The sequence below is a fragment of the Leucoraja erinacea genome, chromosome 10, assembly GCF_028641065.1.
Source record: "Leucoraja erinacea ecotype New England chromosome 10, Leri_hhj_1, whole genome shotgun sequence".
In the NCBI taxonomy this organism is placed as follows: domain Eukaryota; kingdom Metazoa; phylum Chordata; class Chondrichthyes; order Rajiformes; family Rajidae; genus Leucoraja; species Leucoraja erinaceus.
The window spans coordinates 49,426,901-49,443,816 of NC_073386.1; the positions used below are offsets into that span (position 1 = coordinate 49,426,901).

The window sequence follows — 16,916 nt, forward strand, 5'->3', positions numbered from 1 at the left end:
TATTTAATTCTATGAAGTGTTGTATAACTATGTGCAAATTGATTACCACATTTCTGAATGCTTCAAGGTATTTATTTTGAAAGCACTCACTGGCCTCCAAAGTGCCGCGGGGCATGCTGAAAGGGGCAAGAACAACAATGAATAAATGCAGAAGATTCCTTTTCTATCCAGTTAGCCACTGGTCAGAATACTGCTGGCATGATTCCAAAATACCACTAGTGTGTGGTAATCATATTACTTCAAACATCAATACTTGATAATGTTCATTTTACATCTCCTTCCCAGCTCTCCCACAGCCCACTGTCTCCGCCTCTTCCTTTCTTCTTCCCGCCCCCTCCCCCCACCCCCACATCAGTCTGAAGAAGGTTCTCGACCAGAAACATCACCTATTCCTTCACTCCATAGATGCTGCCTCACCCACTGAGTTTCTCCAGCATTTTTGTCTACCTTTGATTTTTCCAGCATCTGCAGTCTTAAACATATATTCTTAAACATATATAATAAATGATATAATGCATGTGTCATGCACATTGAGGTGCTGTTAAGGAGAATGCACGCAGCTTTCCATTTTATACAACAAAGCCAACCTTTGCTTTGTTTTAGTGGATTTTGTTTTGAGCAACGGGGGAATAATAAAAATAATTATTCTGTAAACTAATTATTCTGTAAAGAACTGGAATAAAGAATGTGCTGTTAATCAACACCATTGCACACTGCCTGGTATCTGAATAGTTAAGCAGCAAATGTTCTCGGATGAATGTTAAAACAGGCATGCAGTGTCACTGTTCACTGGGGGTGTGTTCTTAAAACCATTTTTCATGGACAAATACTTGCAAACTAACCAGACTTATCCTGTTGACTTTGGCATATATGAACAGACCCTTATGGAGTGGCATCCAACATCCTGATTGCATCAGTAGAATAATTGAAACTATACTGTTTGGATTAAGAACATTTTACTTCTTGCATTTTCACATAACTGACGTCTCCAGTGTAGGAAATATCCACTGAAAGTTTTGAAGGTAAGGCGAGCTAGTGCTTCTTGTGTTTATAGGCGTGGAGACTTTTTTCATTGGATTTATTTTACGATGTCTGGTCAAGGTTATTGTTGAAACTTGAAATGTGTGTGTTTTAATGTAACTGTTGAAGGACTGATTTTTTTTTTTTTACATGTTTCATTCATGCATAAAAACAAAATGGAATGGCCACTGCCACAACAATTAGCAAATATTATTGAACAATAGTGGATACATTTAATTATTATGCAATTTTTAAACATATGATGAAGTAGTTTAACCCGATTCTCACTGTTTCCCTGTTCAAAGCAGGATCCATTGGCTCAGACGTAGAATACATTACCAATCAAATATTCTTAAAGTAGATTTGTCCACTTTTACAAGAGGATGCTTGTAAATAAATATAGAGAGTTGTAACCTATGGGGAATATTTCTGTGAATAGCAGGCAACTATAGCCTTGTATACAACGTGGCTGCTTTGGATCAAATCCATATATACACTACTGTATGTAGTGAAGAAGGAAAGTAAACCTCAATTAAGTCAATCTGGGAACAAATGATTTATTTTTATGCTGTGTGGCTAGATGAGAATTTATATTCGACTATTAAGCTTAATTTGGACTTGGATAGTGTACTTCAGTATAAATTCCAGAGTTGCTAAACTCAGACAACATCTTGTATTGTATCTGCATCATTGGCAATCAAGTGTTTCTGTGTTTCTTCTTGCTGAGTCTTGAATGTAGACCAATACAAAGATAAGGTTTTAAATTTGGATCCTGGCAATCCAGACCTGTTATTCTCTGCGTTAAATCCAAAACTCCTCATAAACTGAAAGGAACTCTTTCATGGCACTCTTTGTTTCAAAAGAGCAACATCATTCTCTCCACGAGTTAGGGAAGGAATATTTTGTTTCAAAGGAGATTTAGTGTCGGGGATAAAAAATAAGGTGTTGGAATCTCATGCAGTCCCTCAGTGTCAAGGATTGTTTTCTTCTACCCCAGCTCTATGGGTTCTGTGGTGACCAATAACTCTGCAGGCTCTCACGCTCCTGGGTGGAAGGATTGTTTGGGATATTGTATCCCCTTCACACCTTCAATTGGATGGCACACAAAACTTTAATCTACTCCATATGTTCCTATTGTGCAGAGTCTGTGCTCAATACTTTCCTGGAAGCTCCTCCATTTTGAACAAGACATCGTTTTTCATGAATTTTTGCGCCTGCTACCAATTTTTCTCGAAACTTTGGTGGCACCCATGAAGTAGTTCCCTGTCCTTCTAGAGATCTCTTGCAAAATGAGGCTCCAATTTGGGATAGACAAAAAAGCTGGAGTAACTCAGCAGGTCAGGCAGCATCTCTGGAGAATAGGAATAGGTGACGTTTCAGTTGCAGATTCTTCTTCAGACTGAGAGTCAGGGGAGGCTGAAGAAGGGTTTCGGCCCGAAACGTCGCCTATTTCCTTCGCTCCATATATGCTGATGCACCAGCTGACTTTCTCCAGCATTTTTGTGTACCGATGACCAAGGAAAGGTGGAGCCCAAGTTAGAAACATAGAAATTAGGTGCAGGAGTAGGCCATTCGGCCCTTCGAGCCTGCACCGCCATTCAATATGATCATGGCTGATCATCCAACTCAGTATCCCGTACCTGCATTCTCTCCATACCGCCTGATCCCCTTAGCCACAAGGGCCACATCTTCCCTCTTAAATATAGCGAACTCCAACTAGTAGCGGCAGCTTCCAGAGATTCACCCGCTCTGTGTGAAAAAAGTTCTTCTCATCTCGGTTTTAAAGGATTTCCCCCTTATCCTTAAGCTGTGACCCCTTGATGGACTTCCCTAACATCGGGAACAATCTTCCTGCATCTAGCCTGTCCAACCCCTTAAGAATTTTGTAAGTTTCTATAAGATCCCCTCTCAATCTCCTAAATTCTAGAGAGTATAAACCAAGTGATTGTGTGCTGTGGGGTAGGTGACGAGTGATACAAACAATGAAACTCAGTAGCACAACAGCGAAACTAGTACGATGACTCGGGTGGGGAGGGACGGAGAATAGGGGGATGCAAGAGTTACTTGAAGTTAGAAAATTCAATATTCATACCCCTGGGTTGTAAGCTGCCCAAGCGAAATATGACATGCTGTTCCTCCAATTGCGTTTGGCCTCACTCTGACATTGGAGGAGGCCTAGGACAGAAAGGTAAGTGTGGGAATGGGGAGGGGAATTAAAGTGTTTAGCAGCCGGGAGGTCAGGTAGGTCCAGGAGGAACGATCGCCGAGCCCGTGCTTTGTCTCACCACTGGGATCGGATTAATCCTGGATCTTTATTTTGGATAACCTTTGCTACAGAGTTCAGAAAACCTCTTGCAGCAAAATGTCCTTCCTGCCAACTCTCAAACATGATAAATCAGGCACCAATATTTTGTGTTGTCAGTGTTGCAGCTGTTGACGCGAACAATGTGATTTTAAGGGAGTCGACCCAGTGAGAACATCAAGGATCGGTGCCCAGGCTCAGGGTGTCAATCCTTAGAACATATCAGGGATCTGTATGTTCCCTCACAAGATGTTTCTGGAGAGTGGCCTTAATCGGTATCTCCCAGGCAGTTATTCCAGAGAATATCCAAGATTTGACTTTGCTTTATGGACAAGCTGAAACAGAACATCATATTGAAGTGTATAAAATCATGAGTAGAATAGATTGGGTAGATGCACAGTCTCTTAGCCAGAGTAGGTGAATCAAGGACCAGAGGACATATGTTTAAGGTGAAGGGAAAAAAAATTAATAGGAATCTGAGGGGTAACCTTTTCACACAAAGGGTAATGGGTGCATGGAGCAAGCTGCCAGAGGAGGTAGTTGAGGCAGGGACTATCGCAACATTTAAGACACAGTTAGACAGGAACATGGAGAGGACAGGTTTGGATGATCAGCCATGATCACAGTGAATGGCAGTGCTGTCTCGAAGGGCCGAATGGCCTACTCCTGCATCTATTGTCAATCGATATGGACAAAATGCTGGCAGGTAGGACTAGTGTAGCTGGGGACATGTCGGCCTGTGCGGACAAGTTGGGCCGAAGGGCGTGTTTCCACACTGTTTCGCTCTGTGACTCTTTGACTCTCAGTATCCATGACCGTGAAATGACTGCAGAGAAAATGTCACAGATTTAGGGAAAAGTCCACTTACAATGCGAGTCAAATGGCTGAGCATTTCTGAGTACACAGCAGCACCTAATAAATTTGCTACCACAGAGGATTGTGCATGCTGAGTCATGAAGTACAATCAAAGATAAGTGTGATGGATTTTTGGAATCCAGGTTGTGGGAATCACCAGAAAAACGCAGCTGAGACCAAAGAGTTCAGCTGTAATCTTATTCAATGGCTCGAGGGGCCTTTGATGTCCTCTTCCTATCTTTTATGTGTCTCGATTCTTTCTAGCCACCTTTGATTGATATTCCTTAATGCATTTATGCAATAATCTATCAGTCTCAGTTTTGAAGTTTTTGCAGCCAAGCCTGGACAATGTTTTGTGTGGGAGTTCCGGGTCTCCAGTGGTTTGTGCAGTGAAAACATGATGGAAAAACAGGATCAGTGTTATTCCAGCTATAATTATCTACTTTATTTATTTCAGAAATTAATATGCTGAAGCAGAAGTAAAAGTTGCTAGTTTCACATTTTTCATGCGATCTTGCAAGCGTGCACAAAGAGTGAGATTGTGTTCTCTTTCCACAATTGCCAGAGATCAAGAGTGAAAAAATACATCTTCAGGAAAAAAGGCTCTAATAAATGGAACTGGCAAAATGCTTTGTACTTTAAAAAAAATAATTCCCTAATCTTCCAAACCCCCCCCACTCTTTGGGGTTTTTTTTGCAGCCGTTGACCTTGTGCAGACTTCAATGTGATGACGTTAGGCTGCTCTTCATGTGAGACCTCTAACATTAGTAGAAAATGCCTCCTTTCTAACTCCAGATCCTCTTAAATCTTATCACGGCAGATCAAAGTATCAAAGATGGAATCACTTGTCATCATTCTAAATTGAAGATGGTGTCGCCCATACACAGCAGATGAAATCTTTGTGAAGTTCAGATGGGAACAACATCAAGGCCATTTGTTTGTTTTTTCAGCTGTAACCGCCCACAGTCATTTGTATTACAACCTACCCTGCAGTTCTACATTTCCCCATCGATTTGTTGAACCCAGCCCAGAAACTGAGCTAGCTATGGGTTTGACAATTAAAGGCGATATAAGAACAGAGACACAAGAGACTGCAGATGCCGGAATCTTGGGGAAAAAACAAACAAGAATAGAGTCCAACTTAACCCTTATTACAATTTAATAATCACCAAACTAACAGCTCGTGTGTAAATTTGAAGTGGGATAAAATTAATAATTAGAATTTCCTTTCAGCTCTTTCAACTTCTTATCTGGATGTTGTCAACATATACAGGTGACGGAGGCCCAACAACTGTTTTCTCTTCAGGTGCACAGATAAGGAAGGGGAAAACATCGCCTCAGGAAGGTCACTTTCCCTCAACTCCTGCTGTGAATTTGCCACAGTAGATGCCACAGAATGGGCGGCAGCTGCAGTGACCTACTGATGTTCACCAGGTAGTCAGCGTGTGAAGAATGTCCATGTGGAGACACCTGTGAAAGTGGGACAGAGAAATCAACAGTTTCGGTAGAGCTGGGAGGGAAAGAAAAGCAAAAGCACTCTACTGATTAAACATTTCTAGCATGCATTACTCTTTATATCCTGGCGGAATTACTTTGAATCCAAATGGGCCCCTCTCAACAAATTTAATCCAGTAAAGGTGCCAGGTTTCCTGTGTATTTTCCCGTATGGCTTAACCACATTGTAGCTATAATGTTTAAATGAGAGCAGGTAGCTGCACGACTCACATATCATTACATTCTTCAATTAACGCACTAATTGGGGAAGATGCTTCTAAGCAGGACAATGCGATATTAAGAGAATGATACATTAAAATATCATGTCTGCACTCTAAATGTGAACTCCGAGATTTTACTTTGCAAAGCCTTTGATTTTTCTTACTATTTTTACTCCTGACTGTCTGTTGCATTTTTAAGATAAACAATAGCAAGATCCTGTCAAACTATAAATGCAAACTTCATTGTGGGTGAGCGTCAGATGTACCTTCGATTCTCCAGCATCTGCAGTTCCTTCTTAAACTCAGAAAGAGAATAATGGTTTGGGAACGGGAACTATGGGTGTGTCTTTGTTCAGCACTTTAGAGATTTTGCTGAAAACATTACACCATAAAACTGCTGAAACTAACTTGCATTTTAAAATGCTTTTGCATTTCTTCAAAAATAGATTTTTCAATTATGGACAGCAATGTAAAGATAATTTTGTTTTTAATTGCATGCAATCTTGAATAGGCATCCAATACAGTTTTAAGGAAATGTACTAAAACCATGGCATTTCATCTGCGGTATATCTTAATCTCTGACTTTGGACGCAGATGGTTTGAATTCCCCGCTGGCTAGAAGAGCCGTAGAGCAGCAGAGTAGAACACTCTGTCAAGGGTGATTGCAGGATTCAGATGATAATATTTCTGTTTTGCATTTTCTTTTATCTTCCTTTCCATCTGATTGCTGCAAAGATGGTTTGACAGAAGCATGCAGTTTTTTTAAAAACCTGTGCAGTGGCATTTTAGTTAAATGGCAAAAATGGTTCATAGCTGAACAGTTCTGTGTGGAGAGAAAAGTATGAAAGGAATAAACTTTTCCACATACTTGCTGACCTTGCAAACCCCGCTGAATGTTATTTTCACCACAGCGCTGGAAAAAGTATCGCTAAATGCAGGAGATGGATTTGTGGTCTTCAGATGATTGTTTTCCACTGCTTTTACTGAACAAATACCATTATACTGTGCTTCCATATATTAGATTACACTATCCCCAGTGTGCATTTGAACTGCTGGAATGCATGCATCTTTTATACATTGCTTTTAACATTGTCTTCTGTGCTGTGAGGCCAAGAGTTTTGAAAGAGCATTCCCATCCATAAAGGTGAAGAATAATATTAGTTTATAGACACGAAATGCTGGAGTAACTCAGCGGGACAGGCAGCATCTCGGGACAGAAGGAATAGGTAACGTTTTGAACCGATCTATTCTCCAATTTCCTTGATCTCCATTCCCTTTGTCCTATTTTCAAACCTTACACTTCCTTATCTATGTATCTCCCTCTCCCGTGACATCAGTCTGAAGAAGGTTCTTGACCCCAAACGTCACCCATTCCTTCTCTCCAGAGATGCTGCCTGTCCTGCTGAGTTACCCAGCATTTTGTGTCTCTCTTCGGTGTAAACCAGCATCTGTAGTTCCTTCCTGCACATATTATTATTTCATATCCTGGGCTTGATCACTGTGTCTCAGTAATTTTACCTGGGTGGATGATTTCAATGCTTCCTGCCAGATTGAAGCTGGGCAGTTGGCAGGTTAAAATCCCCTTGATCCTTCACTTGCCAGAAGAATCTTGCCCACCACTACTAGCACATCAGAATCTAATGATGCCGTTCAGACAGCCGTTGAACAAATGAGAACAGAGAGATTCCCTCCAGATCAACCCAATGGCGGGAATGGTAAATGTCAGACTTTTCCTTGCGGTTCCGCATGAGTTCAGGTGCAGTATGTCTTCTTCCTCACGACTCTTGCAGGTGAGAGCCTGCAGTTATATCCATGAATTTACTTGAAGAACAGGGATCTGTGAATGACATAGGATGATCGAGAGATGAAATTTTAAAGATATGCTGAAAGGATTACACTTATTTCCTCATTCCAATCCCTGCCAATTAAAACCAAGGTACCAATTACAATTGAACTGCTTCATATGGTCTTTGGTGCCTTGGCATGTTTAATGCATCAGTGTTCCTGATGGATGTTCGTCAGGACTTCATTTGATTTTATCCTTGGCCATAGGGTGTCCAATATATCTGTAGACAGGTGTAGCTGCTGGATCCAAACCAGCAAGGCGGCATCTTCAAGGAAACACAAAAGAAAAATGTACTTTTAAAAAGTTCCTTTACGGTATTTAGCAGTGTGATAAATAGTGAAAACATGTAGTCATTATTCATGGCAATTCATGGAATGGATTATTCTCTACATGGAATCCATTCATATTGGTCGCTTGTTGCAAAATTGCTAAACGCTTGTTCTATCTGCTGTGATATCACCCAAAATGCTGCGGAATTACTGGTAGATCATTCAATCCCATGAGGCAGTTAAGACATTTGGTTAGATTAAAGCTCATATATAATAATAATAATACATTTTATTTATTGGCGCCTTTCAAGAGTCTCAAGGACACCTTACAAAAATTTAGCAGGTAGAGGAAAAACATGTAAGGGGAATGAAATAAATAGTAGAGACATGACTAGTACACAAATTAAAGACAAAATTCAATTCAAAACACAATATGAGGCAATTCATGAACAGATGGAAAGGGAGGGGGACGTGGGGCTAAGGATAGGCAGAGCTGAAGAGATGGGTCTTGAGGCGGGACTGGAAGATGGTGAGGGACACGGAATTGCGGATCAGTTGGGGGAGGGAGTTCCAGAGCCTGGGAGCTGCCCTGGATAAGGCTCTGTCCCCAAAACTGCGGAGGTTGGACTTGTGGATGGAGAGGAGACCAGCTGATGTGGATCTGAGGGACTGTGAGGGTTGGTAGGGGGAGAGGAGGTCAGTGAGATATGGGGGGGGGGCAGATGGTGGAGGGCTTTGTAGATGAGGACCAGGATTTTGTAGGTGATCCGGTGGGAGATGGGAAGCCAGTGAAGTTGTTTGAGGACTGGAGTGATGTGATGCCAGGATTTGGTGTGGGTGATGAGTCGGGCGGCTGCGTTCTGGACCAGTTGGAGTCGGTTGATGTAGGTGGAGCTGATGCCAAGGAGAAGTGAGTTGCAATAGTCCAGTCGGGAGGAGATGAAGGCATGGATGAGTCTTTCAGCAGCGGGAGGTGTGAGAGGGGGTCTGAGTTTGGCGATGTTGCGGAGATGAAAGAAGGAGGTTTTAATGACATGGCGGATGTGAGGCTCAAGGGAGAGGGTGGAATCAAAGATCACGCCAAGGTTGCGGGCCTGGGGAGATGGGGAGACAGTGGTGCCGTCGATGGTGAGAGTGGGGTTATTGATTTTGCTGAGTGTGGCTTTGGAGCCTATGAGGAGGAATTCTGTCTTATCGCTGTTGAGTTTGAGGAAGTTATGTTGCATCCAGGTTTTTATAGCTGACAAACAGGAGTTGATATGGGAGAGGGGGGGGTTGTGGGGGGATTTGGTGCCGAGGTAGATCTGGGTGTCATCGGCGTAACAGTGGAAATCCAGGTTGAAGTGGCGGAGTATCTGACCAAGGGGGAGGATGTAGATGATGAAGAGGATATGCAGTGTAACTACTCATCTTAATTCCATTATTGTTAATACATGTAATCTAAACAGATGTTCCCTAATTTTAACATTGTGTGTGTAAAGAAGATTGTTTTCTAATTTATTTCCTAAATTATTTATATGCACCAATGCTTTGACTTAGACATACCCAATTGGAGTTTTTCTCTTTGGGCAACCTAACAATTCTCGTCATATTTCTAAAAGCCGTGAAAATAATTGTATTAACATGTTATATTACACTCAGAAATAATTGATGCAATCTTTTCTCCTCAATCTAATACTTGGTGCCCAGGAAATGTTTAGATCACTACACAAGTAGTGTATTCTCACATTAATGTATTCTTTGTGTAGGAATGAACTGCAGATGTACACCCCAAAGATAGATATAATATGCTAGAGTAAATCAGTGGGTCAGACAGCATCTGTGGAGAAAAGGTTTTGACCCTTCTTCAGAGAGTCAGGGGAAGGGGAACTAGAGGTGCGATAAATACACGTGAGAGGACCAGAATTAGGCCATTCGGCCCATCAAGTCTACTCCGTCATTCAATCATGGCTGATCTGCCTCTCCCTCCTAACCCCATTCTCCTGCCTTCTCCCAAAAAGGTACAGAACAAATCAGAGCCTACACCAATGACCCAGGAGCCCACAATGATCCATTGTTGGCTGTGGAGGTGGTGATACTGAAGAGATACGAACTGTGAAACAAGTAGGCCAACTTGTAACAACCCAGCAGAATGAATATTGATTTTTCTCATTTCAAGTAGCCCTTGCATTCCCTCTCTCTGTCCCTTCCCCACCCTAGTCATCCCACTTGTGTGCCAAACAGGCCTTGGTCTAGCTTTCGCAAAACTAAACAAGATCCTTTCTGAAGAAGTCTGACGAAGGGTCTCGACCCGAAACGTCACCCATTCCTTCTGTCCAGAGATGCTGCCTGTCCTGCTAAGTTACTCCAGCTTTTTGTGTCCATAAACAAGATCCTTTGTATTCTACCCCTCAAGCTATTAGAATTATATTTTATACTCTAACTATTATACAACAGCGTTGCACATAGATGGACCTTAAATTTCTTTGGGCTACAATTATTTCTAGTTTTTAAACATTTATGTTTAAAATCCTGTCCTCAAATGTATGATCTCACATTTGTCTGCCTTTGTATTACATCTACCACAGTTTCGCTATTTGTCAAACTAATAAATATCTCAAGCAATGTTATGCTCCTGTCTACGTTAATTACTGTGCCACAAACCTTTGTATAACTGGCAAACTTGGAGAAATAGCTCAAAATTATATTCTTATGTTATTGATAATGGTTGATGTCCTAGAATAAAACCTTGTATGGCAACATCAGTTATTTCCTTCCACTTCTAGCATCAACCATCAAACGGCCTTCTTTATCAAGCCAGGTCAATAGTTTTTCTTCAATGCCATGAGCTATAATGCTGAATTATTTGTATGAAACCATGTTTAATTCCTTTGCATACAAGAAACTGCGGACACTGGTTTACAAAAATAGACACAAAGTGCAAGAGTAACTCAGCTGGTCAGGCAGCATCTGTGGAGAACATAGATGGGCGATATTTCAAGTTGGGACCCTCCATTGCATTAGGGGAGGGAAAGATGGAAGAGGGATGGGGGCGGGACAAAGCCTGGCAAGTGATAGGTGGATACAAGCGAGGGGGAGTTTGATTGGCAGATTGTTGGATAAAGGCCAGAGTTGAAAAGACAAAGTGTGAGATAAGGAGAGAAGAGACATGAAATGGGAAGCCTGAGGAAGGAATCCAGGTGGAAGGGGGGAACGGAAGGGGAGGATTAAGTGTGCATCCAGGTGGGGAAGTGATGGGGAAATGGGGGGGGGGGGGGGGGGGGGGGGGGGGGGGTAGTATTGGTCAGGCAATTACCTAAAATTGGAAAATTCAGTGTTCATACTATTGAGTTGTCGGCTACACAATATAATAATATTGTTCCTTCTGTCTACATGTGGCTTCACTCTGGGAATGGAGGAGGCCCATGACAGAAAGGTCAGTCTGGGAATGGGAAGGGGAGTTGAAATGATTAGCAGGCATTTGACAAAACAGTTACCTAGTCTATGCTTGGTCTCACCAATGTAAAGCATCAGGAGCACTAATGCATTAGATGAGGTTAGAGGAGGTGAACCTCTGTCTCAGCAGGAAGAGCTGCTGGCGTCCCTGGATGGTTCTGGGACATGTGAAGTACCCAGGGAGTGGGTGGTTTGCATGGGATGGAATGGGTTAATCAAGCATTTGCCGAGATTGCAGTCTGCGGATACAGGAAAGGGGTGCTGATGGGAAGATGCGGCTGGTGCTGAGATCAGGTTGAAGATGGTGCTAATGTTGGAGAATGAGGTGTTGGATGTGGGGGCTGGTGGGGTGATTGGTAACGACCAGAAGAACTCTATCCTTGTTTTTTCTTGTCGGACGGGGAGCGACATCTAAACTGCATATATAGACAACTGACTATATATAAACTACCTGTACTTAGTTTAGTTTAATGATACGGCACGGAAACAGGCCCTTCTGCCCACCGAGTCTGCACCGACCAGCGACCCCCGCACACTAACATTATCCTACACACACTAGGGACAATTTACATTTATGCCAAGCCAATTAACCAACAAACCCGTACGTCTTTGGAGTGTGGGAGGAAACTGAAGTTCTCAGAGAAAACCCACGCAGGTCACGGGGAGAACGTACAAACTCCATACAGACAGCACCTGCAGTCAGGATTGAACCCAGGACCCAGGTCTCTGGCGCTGTAAGGCAGCAACTCTACTGCTGCACCACCTACTTCATCAAAAAATAAATAAATTAGATACGAGTTACATTTTACAATACTACTCAATCTTTAAATATAGAGCTCGATATATTTCCCACACAGAAGTTAAAACCACACTATTCCTAGCTTTTCACTAAAAGATCTAAAATTTACTATTGGCACTTTGTCAGCTTACTTAAGTAATAACTACTTTTTCATGTGCTTAATACTAAATTCTCATCCACTGTGAATTGACAATTCCTGTCTTCAGATACCTTTAGAAGATTATGTCTCAAATATATGCTTCATCACAATTTGAGCTGGAAACCATCAAATGTTGTAGATTTGTCAGTTTTAGAACAATTACCTTTCATTGATTACATTAGCTAATGAATTCTGTTTGAATCATTACCCATTTCCTGGGTACATCGGGCAGATTCTCATTTAATTGTTATTCTGTGAAGACCAGTTTAATTCTTTTTTTTTCAGATTGCCAACTAATTTCATTTGCGACATTACCTACCTCTGATTTTTGAGGGTTGATTATATTTTGCTATTTAATATATAGATTGGAATTTTTAAATCTGGGTTAAGATCTATTTTTATAATTACATTTTTTAAGGCAAAATAAAACTTTTTTCTCTCAGCTCTAGCTCTTGGACACCACTAGGCATTTCCTTGTTTCAGATTCAGATTCAGATTCAGATTCAATTTTAATTGTCATTGTCAGTGTACAGTACAGAGACAACAAAATGCATTTAGCATCTCCCTTGAAGAGCGACATAGCAAATGATTTGAATAAAAAAATAATAAGTGTCCGGTGGGGGGGGGGGTGGTGATTGACAGTCACCGAGGTAAGTTGTTGAGTAGAGTGACAGCCGCCGGAAAGAAGCTGTTCCTCGACCTGCTGGTTCGGCAACGGAGAGACCTGTAGCGCCTCCCGGATGGTAGGAGGGTAAACAGTTCATGGTTGGGGTGAGAGCAGTCCTTGGCGATGCTGAGCGCCCTCCGCAGACAGCGCTTGCTTTGGACAGACTCAATGGAGGGGAGCGTGGAACGTTTCTAAGTTTCATTAATTGGAGATTGGTTTTTGCTCTTCTGAAATCTACTTCATCCATTCGTCCAGGCTTCAAAAACATGATTGCAATGGTTCAATGGTACTTTATCGTCAAGAGTACCCAGGTACAGTGAAATTATATTTTTGCATACAGCCTAGGTTAGGCACAATCATACCAAGTACAAGAGTGCTCTTCCTCTTTCATTAATCCCCACTTTTTTGTGATTCAGACCCATTACACCATCTCCCAATCTACCCAGTGTGTGGGAGTATCTGCAGTTTGACAAAAGGTGGTGGATTCTCAGTGAAACCATCTGTAGATTGCTGTAGATTGCTGCCAGCCAAAGCTTTTCTGTGTAGGTCCAGAGAGAATGATCGGTTTGAGATTACGCTTTCAAAGTTGTTAAATACAAGGCCGTGGTTAATTAAAGGAGGCACGTTTATCTATGAAGTATTTGACGTGAAGTCAAGTGTTCAGAAGTGTGACCAAACTGGATTTGAAGTTAATTTCACGCTAACTGCAATTTGAGAGCTGGTTACAGCTCATTAGGCAGAGCGAGTCGCTTTATTTGTGGTTTCAATATCAAAAGAATAGATTACTACAAGAATGTTGAAGATGTATGAACAATAGTTGGCAGATGGGTTTAAATGAAATCAGTCCGAGTTAACATCTGTTCTTTATAGCACATTTAATTGAGAGCTTCATATTGATGGCATGTTATATCCAGATCCCATTTCACTTTCAATGTTGAGGAAGAAACTGCAGATACTGGTTTACACCAAAGATAGACACAAAATGCTGAAGTAACTCATCTCCGGAGAGAAGGAATGGGTGAAGTTTCTGTTTGAGACCTTTGTTTAAAGTCTCTTTTTCAGAAGGGTCTTGACCAAAAACATCACCCATTCCTTCTCTCCAAAGGTGCTGCCTCTTCCACTGAGTCACCCCAGAATTGTGCATCCCTTTCAATGTTGAAATAGTTGCTCAGTTTAAAAGATTTTTGTGCCTACCTGGAAAGATTTTAACTCCCGCTGAATTACTTGTCTAACCTGTCATCCATCCCCATTTTGTCCAGTTTCCATCCAGTCCGTGGAGACAACTCACTGTTTAAAATCATCACAATCCCTTTTATCTATTCACTTTTCCCTGCAGAGCTCCCTTTCATCCTGATTTAACACCCCATCATTTAATCTGTCCTCCCTTCCACTCTTTTACGAATCTTTCCATGCATTCTGTGCCCCCATCTTATTTTCCCTGCATCTTAAATGTACCCAGTTCTAATGAAAGATCTCCTCTATTTTTCTTCCATAGATGCTGCATGGCAAGCTGGTTATCACCAGCATTTGTTCGAATTTTGAATTTCTTACATTTGCAATATTTTGCCTTAATTTTTTTTTTGTGGGATAATTTTATTTCTTAAGACTGTTTGAAACCAAGGGCCAGCTTTGTCTGAATTACCATTCTTTCACAAATCTGTTCACATTTGTACCATGCCCGTACTTTACAATCTCACTCTTACAATGTGCAGTTCTTTTTTAAAAGCCAAGGCTGTTTTGGTTAATAATTGTCATTCAACTTGTGTATTCATGTTTACATCATTGTTACTGCATAGTTAACATGCCTGAAGTGTGGCATTAACTCATTAACATGCCTTAACTCCATAGGGTTCAACTCCATATATTTCCAGAGTATAATTTCCCAAGCTAGTGGCCCTGTCTCTTCATGGGCACCAGGTTTGAAAGTAAAACACTTTGATTTCAATAAATTCTATCAGGTTTCCTTCAGCATACTGCAAAAAGCGCTCAGCAAAAGAGGTACTTATAAAGTCTAGTCACTGATGTTCTGAACACAAAGCAGCAGCCATTTTTGTGTCGAGCCAACTCCCACCAAGAGCAACGTGATTGTAACAGTAACTGAATTGTTTTGTAATTGTTGAATAAAGGTTAAGTATTTGCCCTCTTGCTCCCTTTCCCTCTGCTCACTTGCCTGATTCCGCCTCAGTATATGGTGCATTGAACAAGACAAGATTAGTGAAAGCACAAGAATATTCATGACAAAAGCTTGCATTCATCAAATAACAACATCACTGCCTTGTTCTCCCTGTGAATGTCAGTGTCATAAGGGATGGGAGCAGGATTGGGCACGGGAGCAGAATTCGTCCAACCAGCACAGCAAGTCTGCTCCACCATCATGGCTAATCTATTTTACCCCCTCTACCCCATTCTACCTTCTCCCCGTAACCTCTGCCATAGTTGTTTAAACTGTTGCTTGGAATGTAAAGTGTCTCGCTGTTCAATGTTTATTTATGGCTGTTAAGCATGTGCATTTACTAATTCCATTGAATTGTTTTGTTAGGTTTTGGAATTGTGGTTATTTGTCATCATTTGTCCATCTGTGCTCCACTCTTGGGTTCTTGATGATGAGATGAAACAAGATCTGAATATGATTTTTTTCTTTACTTGAATAAAAAATAAAAGACCAGAAGTCGGTATGATAACTTTACCTTCCTTGTCCACCGCCACACGTAATACTGAGCATAATCTCACGGCTTCTCTCTTGTCCTGAAGGGCCAATTAGAGTGTAGACTAACCTCGCTCTGTCCTGTCCCTTAGACTATTCTCTGTGCATGAAACTACCGACAAAGAGAGATTTACTTGTAAACGGAGACAGTTAAAATAGGTGTATATGTAGGAAGGAAATGCAGATGCTGGTTTACACCAAAGATTACACAAAATGCTGGAGCATCTCTGGAGCGAAGGAATGGTTTCAGGTCGAGACCCTTCTTCAAACTGAGAGTCAGGGGAGAGGTAAACTAGAGATATGGAAGAGTACAAAGACAATGTAAGGTGTGAAAAGGACAGATCAAAGCAGACGATCGTCTATGAAATATACAATGGTTTATTGCTGGCTATTAATATACCAAATATTTGTTAACTGAGCAGAAGATTCAGTGGCTCCATGCGTGTGATGAAACTAAAACTAAGAGTGACTATAACTTTTTTTCTACACATAATTATATGGCATGGAAATGTCCTTCGATCCAATTTGTCCATGCTGATCAGGGTGATGTTCTAAACCAGTCCAAATGTCTGTGTTCAGCAATACCATTTTAAAGCTTTCCTGTCCCCGTACTTGTCCAAAGGTTTTTGTCCGTCTCCCTAATGGTCGAAAGTGGTTTCCGCTTCTTCTATGTTCCGGCGATTATTTCAAAAAATTAAAAACCGGCCGCGACTAAAAATAGGTTGCCGTTTTAAAAATCGGTAATTTTTTAGTCGAAGCCGGTTGCGATGCTAGTTGAAGGTGGTTGCCGGAGGTTGCAGGTGGTTGCTGGAGGTTGCAGGTGGTTGCCGGAGGTTGCAGGTCTTACCTTCCACTACCTGCAACCTCCGGCAACCACCTTCAACTAGCATCGCAACCGGCTTCAACTAAAAAATTACCGATTTTTTAAAACGGCAACCTATTTTTAGTCGCGGCCGGTTTTGAATTTTTTGAAATAATCGCCGGAACATAGAAGAAGCGGAAACCACTTTCGACCATTAGGGAGACTGACAAAAACCTCCGGGAACCGCACGGAAACCTTGGGTGGGGCGCAAAGTCTCCAGAGGTTTCCGTTCAGGTTTCCTAAGTGGGACGGGCATTTCTCAGCAGGTCAGGCAGCATCTCTGGAGAAAAGGAATGGATGACG

The 16,916-nt window shown here is 41.7% G+C and overlaps 1 protein-coding gene across 2 annotated transcripts in view; it reads left to right on the forward strand.

The window, feature by feature from the left end:
- Positions 1–830: 830 nt before the first annotated feature.
- LOC129701163 (KN motif and ankyrin repeat domain-containing protein 1-like) overlaps positions 831–16,916 on the forward strand; it is a 70,391-nt gene continuing 54,305 nt past the window's right edge. The window contains exon 1 of one of the 2 annotated variants that reach the window (XM_055642212.1): positions 831–1,022. The gene's annotated coding sequence lies outside the window, so the exon portion shown is untranslated. The remainder of the gene's footprint in view (positions 1,023–16,916) is intronic. The other variant, XM_055642211.1, reaches the window with a different exon arrangement.